The following is a 15,103-nucleotide window of genomic DNA, read 5'->3' as shown; positions in this document are numbered from 1 at the left end:
TAATCTATCTACAGACTTTGAGCATATATGCCTTGCTTCCCAATTTGTAAAAGGAAATATGCAAATTCCCATGCTTCCATCCAATGCTTCCTTTACCATATGCAAACTGGCAGTGGCAACATTGTCTCTATATGAGATAATTTTTTCTCTTTGTTTTGGGACTCTCCCATTCAAAAGATACCAGATCTATTTTGAGAGCTTTTCCTACCTCTGGGAACTCTCAGTAAAAACCCCACACATTCTTCTAATCCCTTGAAGTTTTTCTAAGGATTAGGAGTTAGGAGTCCTTGTCTGGAAAGTAAAATGGTTCGATGATGATCCCTTGGGACTAGACCAGTTGCATTCTACAGTTGCAAGTTGCAGAGACACCTGTGGAAATCTAGTCAGTGACTCCAACTGATGAAACTAAGGAGGAACCTAGGTATGTTTAATAGGTATTCATTCCTTTAACAGGTGGAGAGTGATTTGGCTTATGGATCTAGTGACAGCCTATACCCTTAGGAGGTATGTGTAACCTCACAGCTCAAAGTGTTTCAGTAGAAGACAGACACAGAAAGTCCATATGAACATTTGGAGAGGAGATGTGTCTAATTTTGCTTGTGTCATGTTTCTTTTGAGATTCTCCAATTCTACTTTGTTGCAGGCATATCATGCTGGAAGGTCTTCTGACAATGACTCCCCTGTCTCACAATAAATTATAAAGATTTCAAAGAAACTTTAATAATATCCTTGTATTGCTTCCTGTATTTGTCACAGCACAATTACATTCACATTCCATACTGATTTTCATTGGGAATGCCAGTCTGTTTTTCTTTTGTAATCTATGTGTCAGTCATTTGACTTCTGATAGAAATAATAGACTAAAACATTGTAAGGGAATTGCCAACCCTCAGCTCTCTTGGATGGCGTACACCAATCACGGCTCAGGTAATCTGAAGGAAGATTGGTAAGGCATGAACAAGATGGCGCTGGGAGGAAGGGTTCCACCCCTGTTCACCACCAGATACTTCCTGAAAAGTGGCTGGAAAGCAGTAGCAAAACTTGCTTGAACTAGTTTAATCTTCCTTGTGCTGCTTACGTAACTAAGGCGTACATGATACTATGTAAGTGCCTGAGCTAGTTTGAATAAACGGAGTTGCCTTACATCTTTGCCTCCCGCCTCATCATTACTCACAGTGAGCTCCTTCAGGGTAAACAGTCCCTGCTGGTCAGATAAACCTGTCGGCTCAGAGTGAACAGCCCCGATAAATCCCGTTCAAGTGGCGCCCAAACTCAGGGCGGCAGATAAGAACTCTCAGCGACCGTAGGAGGTGGAAAGTAGTTGGTAACAGTCATAGGTTATCAGAGACTCGAAAGACAGAAGACTTGAGGGTCTCAAGATAACAACAGGAGCGGACAGTGTGGGGGCAAAAGCGTGACCTCGTAGCTCAAGAAAAGACATAGCCCGCATTCCTCGGACGGTGCCTCACAACAAGGGTGGGACGACGCGCACTTCAGCTGTTGGAGAGACAAAGGAAGAAAAAAGAATTTGAGACTGTGAGTAACCTGCTTATATGTATATACAAATATATATAGGTAGGGAGCTAGGTTTTTTAGCATAATGAGGTTAACAACATCGGCAGAAAAGCTAGATAAGAAAGCTAAGAGCCAGGGAGTTACAGTGCAGTTAAAAGTAATTAGAAAATTCTTAGAACAAGTCCAAGAAGTCAGTCCCTGGGTGGAGGAGAGACCTCCATTATCTACACATACTTGGCAGATAGTGGGAGAACAGTTAACTGCTTATGACCAGGAAAGTCTTGGAGTTATATCACCACATACTTTTTATCTATATAATATTGTAAAATATTCTTTTCAAGCAGAAGAGGGAGGTTGTGATAAAGTCAGACAATTTTCCACCTCAACACAGACCACTCCTTCAGGCTCTTCAGAGAGCTCAAGAGAGCATAGCCCAGAAAGAATGTATCCTGATTTGCAGAAGGAGCTATCAGAGTGGAAAGAAAAAGAAAAAATTAATAATTTGGAGACAGCTTCTAAAGATAAGCCAAAAACTGAAGCAATTAGAGTTTAGAAAGAATGTGTCATTTAAGGAGGACATTACAGACTCTCATGCTGAATATATGGAGCCAACAGGTTTAAAATTACTCTTGAAGGAGATTACTTAGTGTGGAAATTTGAATCTCACAAAGTACGTTTGGAACTAAGTAAAAGAAACCAAGCCATAGGTCTAATTTGTGCAGAGGATTTCTGACAATCTTTTCTCAGTTTTTGAATTTTTTTATTGTCTGTATATGTGTTCAGTCTTAACATGTTCTGTGTGTGTGTGTTTATGAGTTATTATGGCCAGCTCCATTGTAGCTGGAATTCAGAATGTTATCTCTTTCCCTCCCCCTCATCCCTTCTCTCTGATGGCTGCAGCATCAGGGAGGAGAATGGGAGAGAGAAAGAGAGGAACTAATCTTATATTATTTAGTTTGTATGACTGCTAAATGCAGTTTTACATAAGAAATACAAGGCAATATGTGAAGTTCTAAAGGAGCTTTAATCAAAGCCCACTGGGAGTACAACATGGGTATGAAGTTTAAGGAAAGCATAAAAGTTTTGTAATTTATTGTTAAGTAGTTGGTAAAATTCTCTCTTTCTCTTTACCTTCTAACCCTTGCTAGGTTGTGAAGGTGGAGAGAAAGACAAGAAGAAATTGGGGAAGTTTTTCCCCTCCTATCACAAAGGCAGATTGAATAGCATTTTAATTATCTCACTCCTCACCTAAAAGAGAAAAGTTTTTTGTGTATGGGATACAGCTAAAAGGTAATTATTCTGGTCATATTTTAAGTGAAACATGTCACTCCTAATTGGATGTTTAAGACAGGTCAGAATTTATTGCATTATTTGGCATTAAGGCAAATTGAGAACATGCATAAAATTAAAAATGAAAAAAGACACCTCAGAGATAACGCTGTGAACTCCCAAGTGGAAAGGAGGAGGCTAGGCGCCACTGGACTTTGTTCCAGAGTCTCCCTCACTTCCACTTGCAGTTTTACAGCTTTCTCTTTCAAACACATTTTTAAGGAGTAGACATAGACATGAAATTTTCTTGAGTAAAAATTAGAACCATTGTGATTTTTATTTTACTCTGTAATCCAGAAATGGTGTTAGAGAAAGCAATTTGTAATCTGAATCTTGTTGAAACTAAAAGATGTTGGAAAAATTGTGTGTAGCCATTTATGTTACTTAAAAATTTTATCAGTCCTACTAACCTTATCTTATAATGTTTTGTAATTGCCATTTAGAAAACCAGGTATTTTCACCTTTGCCTGTTAAGGAAATTGCAGCTAAAATTATTTGTTTATCATTTATAAAAGTTGTAAGATTGTTAATTAAGTTTTTGAAGTTGCTGTTTTAATGCTAAACCTAATATTGTTAATTGATTACTGTGTATAGACAGAAAAGAATGGAGTAAAAATTTTATTTAGACTGGTTCTGCCCATTCAGAACAGTCCAGACAGTATGTTTGGGGTTTAGCAAGCATGGGATTCATGCCAATTCCTTCTATTTTGTAAAACTGCCAAGGCCTCTTTCATGTGGACAAGGTCATCAGTCCCAAGAAAAAAATTTGTTTGGCTTATATAATTCATAAACAATGAATGTGACTTGCTGAATAGTTGTAATAGATAGAAAAGATTTTAATAATTGACTTTTATATCAGGACAAGTTTTAAATTTGAGAAGGAAGGATCTTAAATGAAATCTCTTATGTATGTGAGTCCTGTTAATCTTCATTGCTTATTGCAACTCCATGGGAATACAACTAACTGTATTTGGCTTTAAGTTGTGATTAGTGAAATTTGCTGTTTAAGGTAAAAGCATTTGGGACCATAAATATTTTTGTTTAAGTGTGAATTTGGGTATAGTTGTCTGCATTAGATCAGTATCTGAAAGAATATGCCACAAGTTACTCAGAGGGACTGTGATCCTACATCCTGTACTGTTATCAGGTGAAATTTGTATCTGGAGAGGAAACACTGAGGGGACAATTCTAGACTCAATCTAGGATGGGATCCTCCTGGTCAGTTTCCCCATTGTGTCCTTTTATAAAGGAATGTTTCCCACCTGACTATTCCTGAGTCTGACTATAATACAGATACTGCATGATTGGAAAATTTCACTCCTATCTGAATTCAAACACAGTCAAAGATGTTTTATCCTATCATATTTGCTATATCACATGTCCCTATTTTTTCCTTTTATAGCAATCTTCTATGATCAATTACAAGTAGTCAGTATAACATGTGAGCCCTTTTGTGTAATCTTACTGGAAAACTTAATATTTTTATCTGAAACTGGAACATGTTCAGACATTTATGTAAATGACTTAAGACTCACCTTAAGATGTCCCTATTGTTTAAAGCAGTAATTTTTTTTTTGTAATCAGTCTCTTACCGTTACCAATGTGAGATTCTATTATGCACTTTTATTAAAACATTTTATGATATCTAGGAATTCTGGAATACCTAATAATTTGGTTTGTTATAATACTTTGGGAATTTATATTCCTTAGAACATTTTTATACCAACTAAGTTTTAATAAATTTTAATTTTGAAAAGTTTATTTTTGCTTCAAAGTGAAAAGACAACTATCATTTTAAAAGGTTTCACCTAATTTTCTTTTTAAAAAAGGTTTAGTAACTCTCTTAACATTGTGATAAAATTTCAACTGCTAAAAATAAAAAAAGAACAAGGAATATTTTTTGAAGAAATATTTTTCAAAATAAAGCTAAAGCCTATTAAAATTTTCATTTTCAAGATAATGTATTGCTATTTAATATGCAATGATCTATAAAACAGAACAGATCTTGTTGTTTTAATAAGCAAAAGTTAATATTAATGTGTGAACTTATTAACAACTTAATTTCTAAAGTTTTTTCTTCCAGAGTGAATATAATCAGAAAAAGATAAACAAGCAGAAGAAACAACGATGATCATCTATTCAGTTGTGAGATTCAACTTAGAAATCTCTTTTGTTTAAGATAATACAGCTATGCTAGTTAACAGCAATAACTTATGCATTATCTTGTCTATGGTAGAAATATAAAGCAATATGAAGCAGTCTAAATGATCAGTTCTAGAGATTTGGAAAGCTAAATACAAGCTTGATCAAAATATATAGAAAGCAGATAAGGAGGCTGGAGACAAATGTGAATCATCCACGCCCCTCTTATCCTAGATAGTTACTAAGTATGTCAAGAGAGTGTGAGGATGTCTGACAGTATTCTCACACCCACCTCACTTCTAGTTATTTTATTCTTACTCCTTTTTGATTCTTGTTTGTTTAATCTCTGTGCCAGATTTGTGTCTTCTAGGTTTCTTTGTCCAAGACTATCACCCATCATCCTCTGAATCATCAAGTTCCTCATATTGGTTAAAGACCCAACCCCTCCAGTGTTGGGACCCTGTGAGGCAGGGTCAGCTCTACGTCCAATCTCAGCAGGAAGCAATTTCAGAAGTCGAGATCTTCATCCCTTATCCCAAAATATGTTGGGTCCCATCTGTTTATAGGGGGACAGGGTGGGGTGCTTGAGTGCCTGTACTTGGGCCCCAGTTCTAATATTGCACTTCTTTTCATAAATCATTCATATTTCAGGAATACCATGTAACTCTATGAGTCAGGCAATAGTATATAGGAAGAATAAAACTCTCAACCTGTTCTTTCAAAAACAAAAAGGCGAATGCCTGGTAGGTCCCCTCAGGAAAAATTGGCACAGGCCGTATATACAATGAACAACTTAACCTTAGATTATGACAACCTTACTCCTTCACAAACATTCTTTTCATTTTTGGCTGTAATGATATCAGAATTATTAGTAAAAAGCAGATTGCACCCCTGCAACAATAGGTGTTGTGGAAGGATGTCAGTGAGGTGTGGAGAGGCTGTCAAGGATGTCAGAGCACACCTCTTACATTGCTTTGCCCATCATGGTGTGCCGAGAAGCTTTAAAACACACAATGGTCCAGCTTATACTAGCAAAGCCATTCAACAGTTCATGGCAGAATTCTCTATATCACATGTTACTGGAATCCCCCATAATCCTACTATAGTAAAGTGGGTGAATCACTTCTTGAAAACTTATTTGCAAAAACAAAAAGGGGGAGCTGGACCAGGAGTTGATGACAAATTACAATTGGCTGTTTACACATTAAATTATTTGAAATTTGATGATGATGGCTTATCAGCCGCTATGAAATTTTTAACATCTCCTACAGAGACTGAGTCTATTAAGACCGAGTCAGTTTCAGCAAATGCATTGAATGCCAAAGCCCGTAAGGTGATGTGGCATGATGAGAATAAACAATGGTTTGGTCCTCATATAGTATTAACTTGGCGAAAAGGATATGTTTGTGTTTTACAGATGACAACAAAGAGGTGTGGGTTCCAGTGAAATGTATCTGAGTGTTGGAAGACAGCAATCATGACGAAGAAGTCACAGGGGGCACGACAGAGACAACAAAGAAAGGTACAGAAACTTTGTCAGGTTTTTAGCCATCTACAACATAATGGTGCTCCTGATCTTTCTCACAACACTCCTACTATGCAACCATGCTGCGCCCCCTCTTCAAACACAGGAGAAGGACTCCAGACAGACGGAACAACTGAGATGAGCGTTTGTCATGGAACCACCATTGTTTAGAGTGATGTCATGGAGTGAGGCAATGCCAAAATTCATTCTTCATGGTAACATTTCCCACATGTATGGAAATGATGGAGTTGACACAGAGACAAAGACTATTAATGAGACTATACTTCAGAGACGTTTTAATTTTTCAGGGTTAGTTTCAGGTTTTCCATTCTGTCTACAGAAAGGTATTTCAGGGATCTGGAATGGGTCAAGTTTCAATTATACACAGGTGAAGGGGAAAAAAAGGTATCCTTGGTGTGCCACCATAGTGGATGGAAGAGATGCTTTAGATGAGAAAGATTGGCGACATGCTTATTATTTGTTCACCTGGAGAATAAAAGGGACAATGGTTACCTGGTCAAATACAGACTTTACAGGACTTTCTTGGGGTATGGGATATAGACCATTCTGTGATTTGTTTAAAAAGAGAAATGTAACCTTATGGCATCTATATACAGGTTTTTTATAGTTTGAGAATTGTCATACCCATACATGTCAACAAACAGAGTTAACATTTGAGAATTACACAGAAATGTTGCATTCATGTCACAATCTTTCATATGCACCAGATGCAAGATTTGCCCCAGAGTTTCCTAGACAAATGTATATCATCCACTAGGGGTATCCTCTGATAGGGAGACTGGTTCAGGGGGTAGACAAAATTATAATGGCTATGGGAGGACAGATTATACAGGCAATGCCTGAAGTTTCTAAAAAGGACAAAAATAATGTTATTGTACTGACAGGGAGAGTGTGTTTAGGGAATATATATGCATTTCTTTGGGATAGAGACAATAGATCAACATTGGAGACATATAGAAATCGGACAGGAATTTACAATTTCACTTGTCAGAATTGTTCTGTGCAAGAATGTATAGGGCCAAAGATTGATGGGAGAGTATTCATTTTAACAAGGCCACACTATGCTTTAACAGCAGTTAAGGCAAAAGGGTGGTATAAGACACCCAGTGATGAAGTAATATATACTGGACAAACAATTGGATGAATTGATGACTAGAGTTAAAAGATGTGTTTCATGTGTAGTTTTAGGAATTACTTTATTAGTTTAAGTCATCTTGGTGTCTACTTCATTGGCTATGTCGATTTATAATACCCAAAATGAAATAGTTCAAGCTTCTGAATTACATGCTCTTTTGAAAAATGTATCAGCTGGATTTAAACAACAAGCAAAGACAGATGAGTTTTATAAGGCTCTTTATTCTTTACAAAAGGCAACTGAGGTAATTGGAGAAGAAGTTGCAAGGATACAACTGCAACAAAAATTACAGTGTGATTACAGATATAATACATTTTGTCTAACAAAGAAAAAATATGAGTCTCAAATGCGATGGGAAGAAATAAGCACGCAGTTACATGGGTTAGTTGCCGACAATATTACATTGGAAATTCAACAATTGACAAAATTAGCACAAGAGATTGATGAAGAAGCAAATACTGATTTTGTACCTGAAAAAACAGCAGCAAAGATAAATGATTTCTTTAAGCATATTGTTTCTTAGGGATCTGTCAAAAATTGGTTTGCGCCAAGTATTATAGGCTTCATAGTATAGTTTTTAGGATGCATTATTATATCCATATGTATTAAGTTTGCATTGCATAGTTTGTATAATGCTCTACTTTCCAGTAAGCAAAGTGTTCTTATTCTGAAAGATAGGATGTATCAGAACAAAACGGGGGAATTGTAAGGGAATTGCCAACCCTCAGCTCTCTTGGACGGTGTACACCAATCACGGCTCAGGTAATCTGAGGGGAGATTGGTAAGGCATGAACAAGATGGCGCTGGGAGGAAGGGTTCCACCCCTGTTCACCACCAGATACTTCCTGAAAAGTGGCTGGAAAGCAGTAGCAAAACTTGCTTGAACTAGTTTAATCTTCCTTGTGCTGCTTACGTAACTAAGGCGTACATGATACTATATAAGTGCCTGAGCTAGTTTCAATAAATGGAGTTGCCTTACATCTTTGCCTCCCGCCTCATCGTTACTCACAGAGAGCTCCTTCAGGGTTGACAGGCCCTGCTGGTCAGATAAACCTGTCAGCTCAGGGTGAATGGCCCCGATAAATCCCATTCAAAACGTTTAGTCGGGGTGGAGCCAAGATGGCAGAGTAGAAAGACGCACATACACATAGCTCCAAACCAACAACCCATAGAACAACTACAAAGAAGTAACTCATGGTGAATTCTGCACCCAGAGGCCACAGAACATTGGAGCGAGGGAGATTTCTGTTCCGTAGAGACCTACAAACCTCTCGCAAAAGGTCCTTCGCGCTGTGGACTGGGCGCAGGGACTGGGAGCTGAGTACAGCCCTGCTGCAGCCGCAGCACCAAGAGGAACACATCCAAGCGGGCTTCAGGGACAGGATCTCCAGCGGTGGCACAAGTCCCTCCACCCACAGGTGACGGGGGTCGGTGAGAGAGTCTCTTTGGCGGGTCGAGAGGGGAGTGGGGTGCCCCATGGCTTGGGCCCCCTTGGGAGACAGAAGCTGAGGGACGGCGGCAGACTGGGGCTCCCCAAGCAGGCAGGAGCCTGGATCCATTGTTGAAGGTCTCTGCATAAACTCCCTGAGGGAACTGAGCCTGAGAGGCGGCCCTGCCCCAACCTCAGCACCTGAACACAATCTCACACTGAATAGCAGCCCTGCCCCCACCCAAAGCCATGAGGCTGGAAGCAGCATTTGAATCTCAGACCCCAAACGCTGGCTGGGAGGATCAGGAGGCAAGGTGGGTGTGAGCAAAATATTCAGAGGTCAAGTACCTGACTGGGAAAATGCCCAGAAAAGGGAAAAGAAATAAGACTATAGAAGGTTACTTTCTTGGTGAACTTTCTTGGTTACTTTCCTCCCTTCCTTTCTGATGAGGAAGAACAATGCTTACCATCAGGCAAAGACACAGAAATCAAGGCTTCTGTGTCCCAGCCCACCCAATGGGCTCAGGCCATGGAAGAGCTCAAAAAGAATTTTGAAAATCAAGTTAGAGAGGTGGAGGAAAAGCTGGGAAGAGAAATGAGAGACATGAAGTCAAAGCATGAACAGCAGATCAGCTCCCTGCTAAAGGAGAACCAAAAAAATGTTGAAGAAAATAACACCTTGAAAACTAGCCTAACTCAATTGGCAAAAGAGGTTCAAAAAGCCAATGAGGAGAAGAATGCTTTCAAAAGCAGAATTAGCCAAATGGAAAAGGAGATTCAAAAGCTCACTGAAGAAAATAGTTCTTTCAAAATTAGAATGGCACAGATGGAGGCTAAGGACTTTATGAGAAAGCAAGAAATCACAGAACAAAGCCAGAAGAATGGAAAAATGGAAGATAATGTGAAATATCTCATTGGAAAAACAACTGACCTGGAAAATAAATCCAGGAGAGACAATTTAAAAATTATGGGACTACCTGAAAGGCATGATCAAAAGAAGAGCCTAGACATCATCTTTCATGAAATTATCAAGGAAAACTGCCCTGAGATTCTAGAACCAGAGGGCAAAATAAAGATTCAAGGAATCCACAGAACACCGCATGAAAGAGATCCAAAAAGAGAAACTCCTAGGAATATTGTGGCCAAATTCCAGAGTTCCCAGGTCAAGGAGAAAATATTGCAAGCAGCTAGAAAGAAACAATTCAAGTATTGTGGAAATACAATCAGGATAACACAAGATCTAGCAGCTTCTACATTAAGGGATCAAAGGGCATGGAACAGGATATTCCAGAAGTCAAAGGAACTAGGACTAAAACCAAGAATCACCTACCCAGCAAAACTGAGTATAATACTTCAGGGGAAAATTGGTCTTTCAACGAAATAGAGGATTTTCAGATTTTCTTGATGAAAAGACCAGAGCTGAAAAGAAAATTTGACTTCCAAACACAAGAATGAAGAGAAGCATGAAAAGGTGAACAGCAAGGAGAAGTCATAAGGGACTTACTAAAGTTGAACTGTTTACATTCCTACATGGAAAGACAATATTTGTAACTCTTGAAACATTTCAGTATCTGGGTACTGGGTGGGATTACACACACACACATGCACACACGCACACATACATAGAGACAGAGTGCACAGAGTGAATTGAAGAGGATGGGATCATATCTTAAAAAAAAAATGAAATCAAGCAGTGAGAGAGAAAGATATTGGGAGGAGAAAGGGAGAAATTGAATGGGGCAAATTATCTCTCATAAAAGAGGCAAGCAAAAGATTCATTAGTGGGAGGTGAGAGGGGAGGTGAGAGAAAAACATGAAGTCTACTCTCATCACATTCCACTAAAGGAAAGAATAAAATGCACACTCATTTTGGTATGAAAACCTATCTTACAATACAGGAAAGTTGTGAATAAGGGGATAAGCAGGGTGGGGGGGATGATAGAAGGGAGGGCATGGGGAGGATAGTGCAATTTGAGGTCGACACTCATGGGGAGGGATAGGATCAAAAGAGAGTAGAAATAATGGGGGACAGGATAGGATGGAGGGAAATATAGTTACTCTTATACAACACAACTATTATGGAAGTCATTTGCAAAACTACACTATATTGAATTGCTTGCCTTCCAAAGGGAAGGGGTGGAGAGGGAGGGAGGTAAAGAAGTTGGAACTCAAAGTGTTAGGAACAACTGTCGAGTAATGTTCTTGCCACTAGGAAATAAGAAATACAGGTAAAGGGGTATAGAAAGCTATCTGGCCCTACAGGACAGAAGAGAAGATGGAAACAAGGGCAGAGAGGGATGATAGAAGAGAGAGCAGATTGGTCATAGGGGCAATTAGAATGCCTGGTGTTTGGGGGGGGGGGATAAAAGGGGAGAAAATTTGTAACCCAAAATTTGTGAAAATGAATGTTAAAAGTTAAGTTTTTAAAAAAAATGTTTAGTCTATTATACTTTTTTCAGCCTCAGTTAATGTCCTTTTCTTAGTTTCCTTAAAAAGTCGACCACCATTCCTTAAGGTTGGCAGCAGCATGCTATGTCTTTCTCTAATCTCTTCTACCCACATATCTATCACTTTAATTATTTTGATTTAATTAATTTGATTAATCTTCAAATTTTCCATTTCTCTATTTTCAAGTTTTTTGGCAGCTACTGTTTACTTTTCCTTATTTGGTCTTCATCAAGTCTATACCCCTCTAGCTTCTTTCATCCTTTTATATTCTCACTGATGCTCTTTGATATGGCCTCTCTCACAGGATGTATGTACAAGAAGCAAACAAGGATTTTGCTTTGGTTAATAACAAATTCCATCCCCCCTCCCTTCTCACTTTTGTATCTTCATAGCCTTCTCAGTCCCATCAAATACATTCTGCCTCCTGACAGACTTCATTCATATTGAATGTTTTCTCCATTTTGTAGACAATTTTTTCTTTGATGCATTTTCACTTCTTCTAAAAGCATATGTTAATAACCTCCACTATTGATGATGAGGAAAAATTATTGCTTGTAAAAATATTTACTAATCTCTGTCATCGTTTGCCAATTTTTGTCCTCTTTCCAACTTCCACCTTAAATGACCTTGGTATAACAATGTTTATTTGGGTCTTTTGACAGACTAAAAACTTTTTACTTCTTTTACTTGTTACTTTCTACTTCATTATCTTTTACTTCTTGCTCCTTTATGAGACAACACTGCTTATAATTTTCCAGCATGCCTGTCAACAAAGAAATGTATATCTTAAAACAGCATTTCCTTTGACCAAATAATTCAATATATAATCATTTACTGAGAAGTACTGTATTTAGGTTCTATCCTCCTGTCATGATAATTAATTCATAAATGAAAATCGTACAATTGCTATAAATACTTTTAATTTTCGTTCTATCAATTTCTAATGTTTTTCATCATTAAAGTAAACTTATACATATAGGTAGCATGGTGGATAGAACACTGGACCCTGAGTCAGGAGTACATGAGTTAAAATGCAACTTCAGAAACTTACGAGCTATATGACTGAGCAAGTCATCAACCGTGTGTTTGTGTTTGTGTGTGTGTGTGTGTGTGTGTGTGTATTGTTCCCTCTTGAATTCATTCCAATCAAAGTAGGTTTCCAGTACTAATAGCTTTCCTCCCCCATCGAATTCCTCTGTGCCATTTCTTCCCCTCACATCTCATTTGTATGAGATTATTACTCTTTTTAACTATTCTTAAACAGTTTTACTTTTAAAAATCATATCATACTCTGGTCCATCCCAGTCTTTCTTATGAACTACTCAATTACTAATAACAATCCTGGACATACGTAAAAGGTAAAGTGTCTCTCCTTATTGAGAACCTTGTAAATCATCTTTGATATGTCCCTTTTGTATGTCAAATCTACTATTAAATTCAGGGTATTTTTTGGACAAAGTCCTGAAACTCTGGCAATTCATTAAATATCCATTTTTTTCTCGTTCAGGATTACATTTAGTTTTGGGTAGGATATTTTGTGCCAGAACCCCAGTTCTTTTCTCTTTGATGTATAGTTTCCAAAACGTGAGGTCTTTTATTGTTGCTGCTGCTAGATATTGTAGGATTCTAATTGTGACACCACCATATTTAAATTGCGGTTTCAGTGAACCTAGCCTAAACGTGTTTCTGTTTCACAGTAACCAAGCTTCTTCTTGGAATTTTTCTGCAGATCTTCACCAACTTTCCCAAGAGGAACCATGTTTTGCCACTCCTCTTATATAATTTTACAATTACATTAAGAAAATTGGGTGTAATAAAAAAACTGAAAAGAAATAAACAGAATAACGTGATTATATCAAAACACAACTATATAAGTATACATCAAAGTAAATCGATCTATTTATGTGTATGTCTGTCTATGTTTATATAAAGAATTTGCAATATGAAGCCCACTGCGACGATAGTCAGATTAGGGAAAGCAGATAAGTGGAATAGGAAGAATGTTGTTTTGAATTTCATGTACAACTTAGAAATCTTAGAAATCTAATAGAAGATAACGGTTTTGCACATAAACTTATTTTAAATGTCTTATGTTTAATCCTTAAATTCATAATAAAATAGAAAAATATATACATAGTATAGTTTTTTAGGAAATGTAAATGTAAATTCATGAAGATGAAATCAAAGAAATTATAAGGATTTATTTTGCTCAATTATATGCCAATAAATTTAACAATTTTAGTGAAATGAAAGAATGTTTGCAACATTATAAGCAACTATAAGCCACACTATAAGATTAAAAGAAGAGGAAACAGAATATTTAAACAAACCTACGTCAGAAATAGAAATTGAACTGTTTATAACAGACTTTCCTGAGGAAAAATATCAGGACCAGATTGAATTGATCTGCTCTCCCCTACTCTTGCTTCTTCTGGTACCAATTCTTCCTTTCCTGCCTCATTTGTGTGAGATAAATATTCCTTTTTATTTCTCTCTACTCAGTTTTATTTTTTGAAGAATAACCCCATCATACACAGCTTAGCCCAAGTCTTTCTTTCAAATTACTTAAATAATTATGACCATCATAATAGTACTGAAAACACTTTCACATAAAAGAAGTAAACAAGTTGACTTTATTGAGACATTTAGGTGTATTAGATAGAGTGTGATGTGCTTGTGAACCCACGGACACACTGTTCTAAGGCAGCATATTCAAAAGCAAAGATCAGCAAGATTTCTCTTTCCACAGGAAAAAAGCTGGAATCATCACCAAAATATCTATGAAATATGGTGATGTCCTTATTATAAGTGGTATCTCTCCATGCTTCTTTGTTTTTTCCTCTTATCAGATTCCTTAAAGTTTAAAGTCATTTCAACGTCAAACCATAAATATCAGCAAGAATGTTACTCTTTGGATGTTGTAGTTCATCTGAGGCCTTTTTATTTTAGCTGAGAACTGAAAAAAGAATACATTTTAATGACTGTGGCTAGCTCAGAGCACTTGACTGAGAGGTTGGTCAGTTCACTCAGAGAAGAATCTCTGAGGGTTTGCTTCTGATCAAACAGGCATTATGAAAATAATGCCTAATGCAACATTAGTTAGTTCAACAGTCATTGAAAGTATCTTGACTATTGACATACGGTCGCACAAAGTGGGACACATTAACACCTCAAAGTAAATCCCTGGATATCCTTTCTTTTTCCCAGAGAGTTCTGCTAAGAAAATCTGGACAAAGAAGGAGAAAAACATGTTTATCACTCAGACATGAGAACTCAGGTGCAGAGCCTCAAATAGAGATGATCCCAGAGTACCCATCGGTTTGGCTCATGCTGATTTCATCTGCAATAGGAGGAAGATGGTAAAGAACCTATCCATCTATTAAAACAAATATGCCTAGAGTAATAATTAAGCAAGATCAAATCAGTATAAATATTCCGTGCTTCTTCCCTCATTACCCTTGCTTGGGCAAGGGTATGAATCATTTTCCTTTTGTCTTCACAGGTGTCAGGAGGAAAAGTGAAATCCACATTTTGCAAAGGAAAATAAGCATTTGCCTGC

At 37.5% G+C, this 15,103-nt stretch overlaps 1 long non-coding RNA gene across 1 annotated transcript; it reads left to right on the top strand.

Annotated features, from left to right (window-relative positions):
* The first annotated feature begins 915 nt into the window (after positions 1–915).
* On the top strand, positions 916–8,647 carry LOC140508387 (uncharacterized). The gene is made up of 2 exons (XR_011968419.1): positions 916–1,536; positions 6,404–8,647. It is a non-coding gene; the product is annotated as an uncharacterized lncRNA (long non-coding RNA).
* Positions 8,648–15,103: the final 6,456 nt, after the last annotated feature.

Source organism: Notamacropus eugenii, chromosome 5 (genome assembly GCF_028372415.1).
Source record: "Notamacropus eugenii isolate mMacEug1 chromosome 5, mMacEug1.pri_v2, whole genome shotgun sequence".
Taxonomy (NCBI): domain Eukaryota; kingdom Metazoa; phylum Chordata; class Mammalia; order Diprotodontia; family Macropodidae; genus Notamacropus; species Notamacropus eugenii.
The sequence above is the reverse complement of the archived record's forward strand: the minus strand, read 5'-3'. Positions and strand labels throughout refer to the sequence as shown.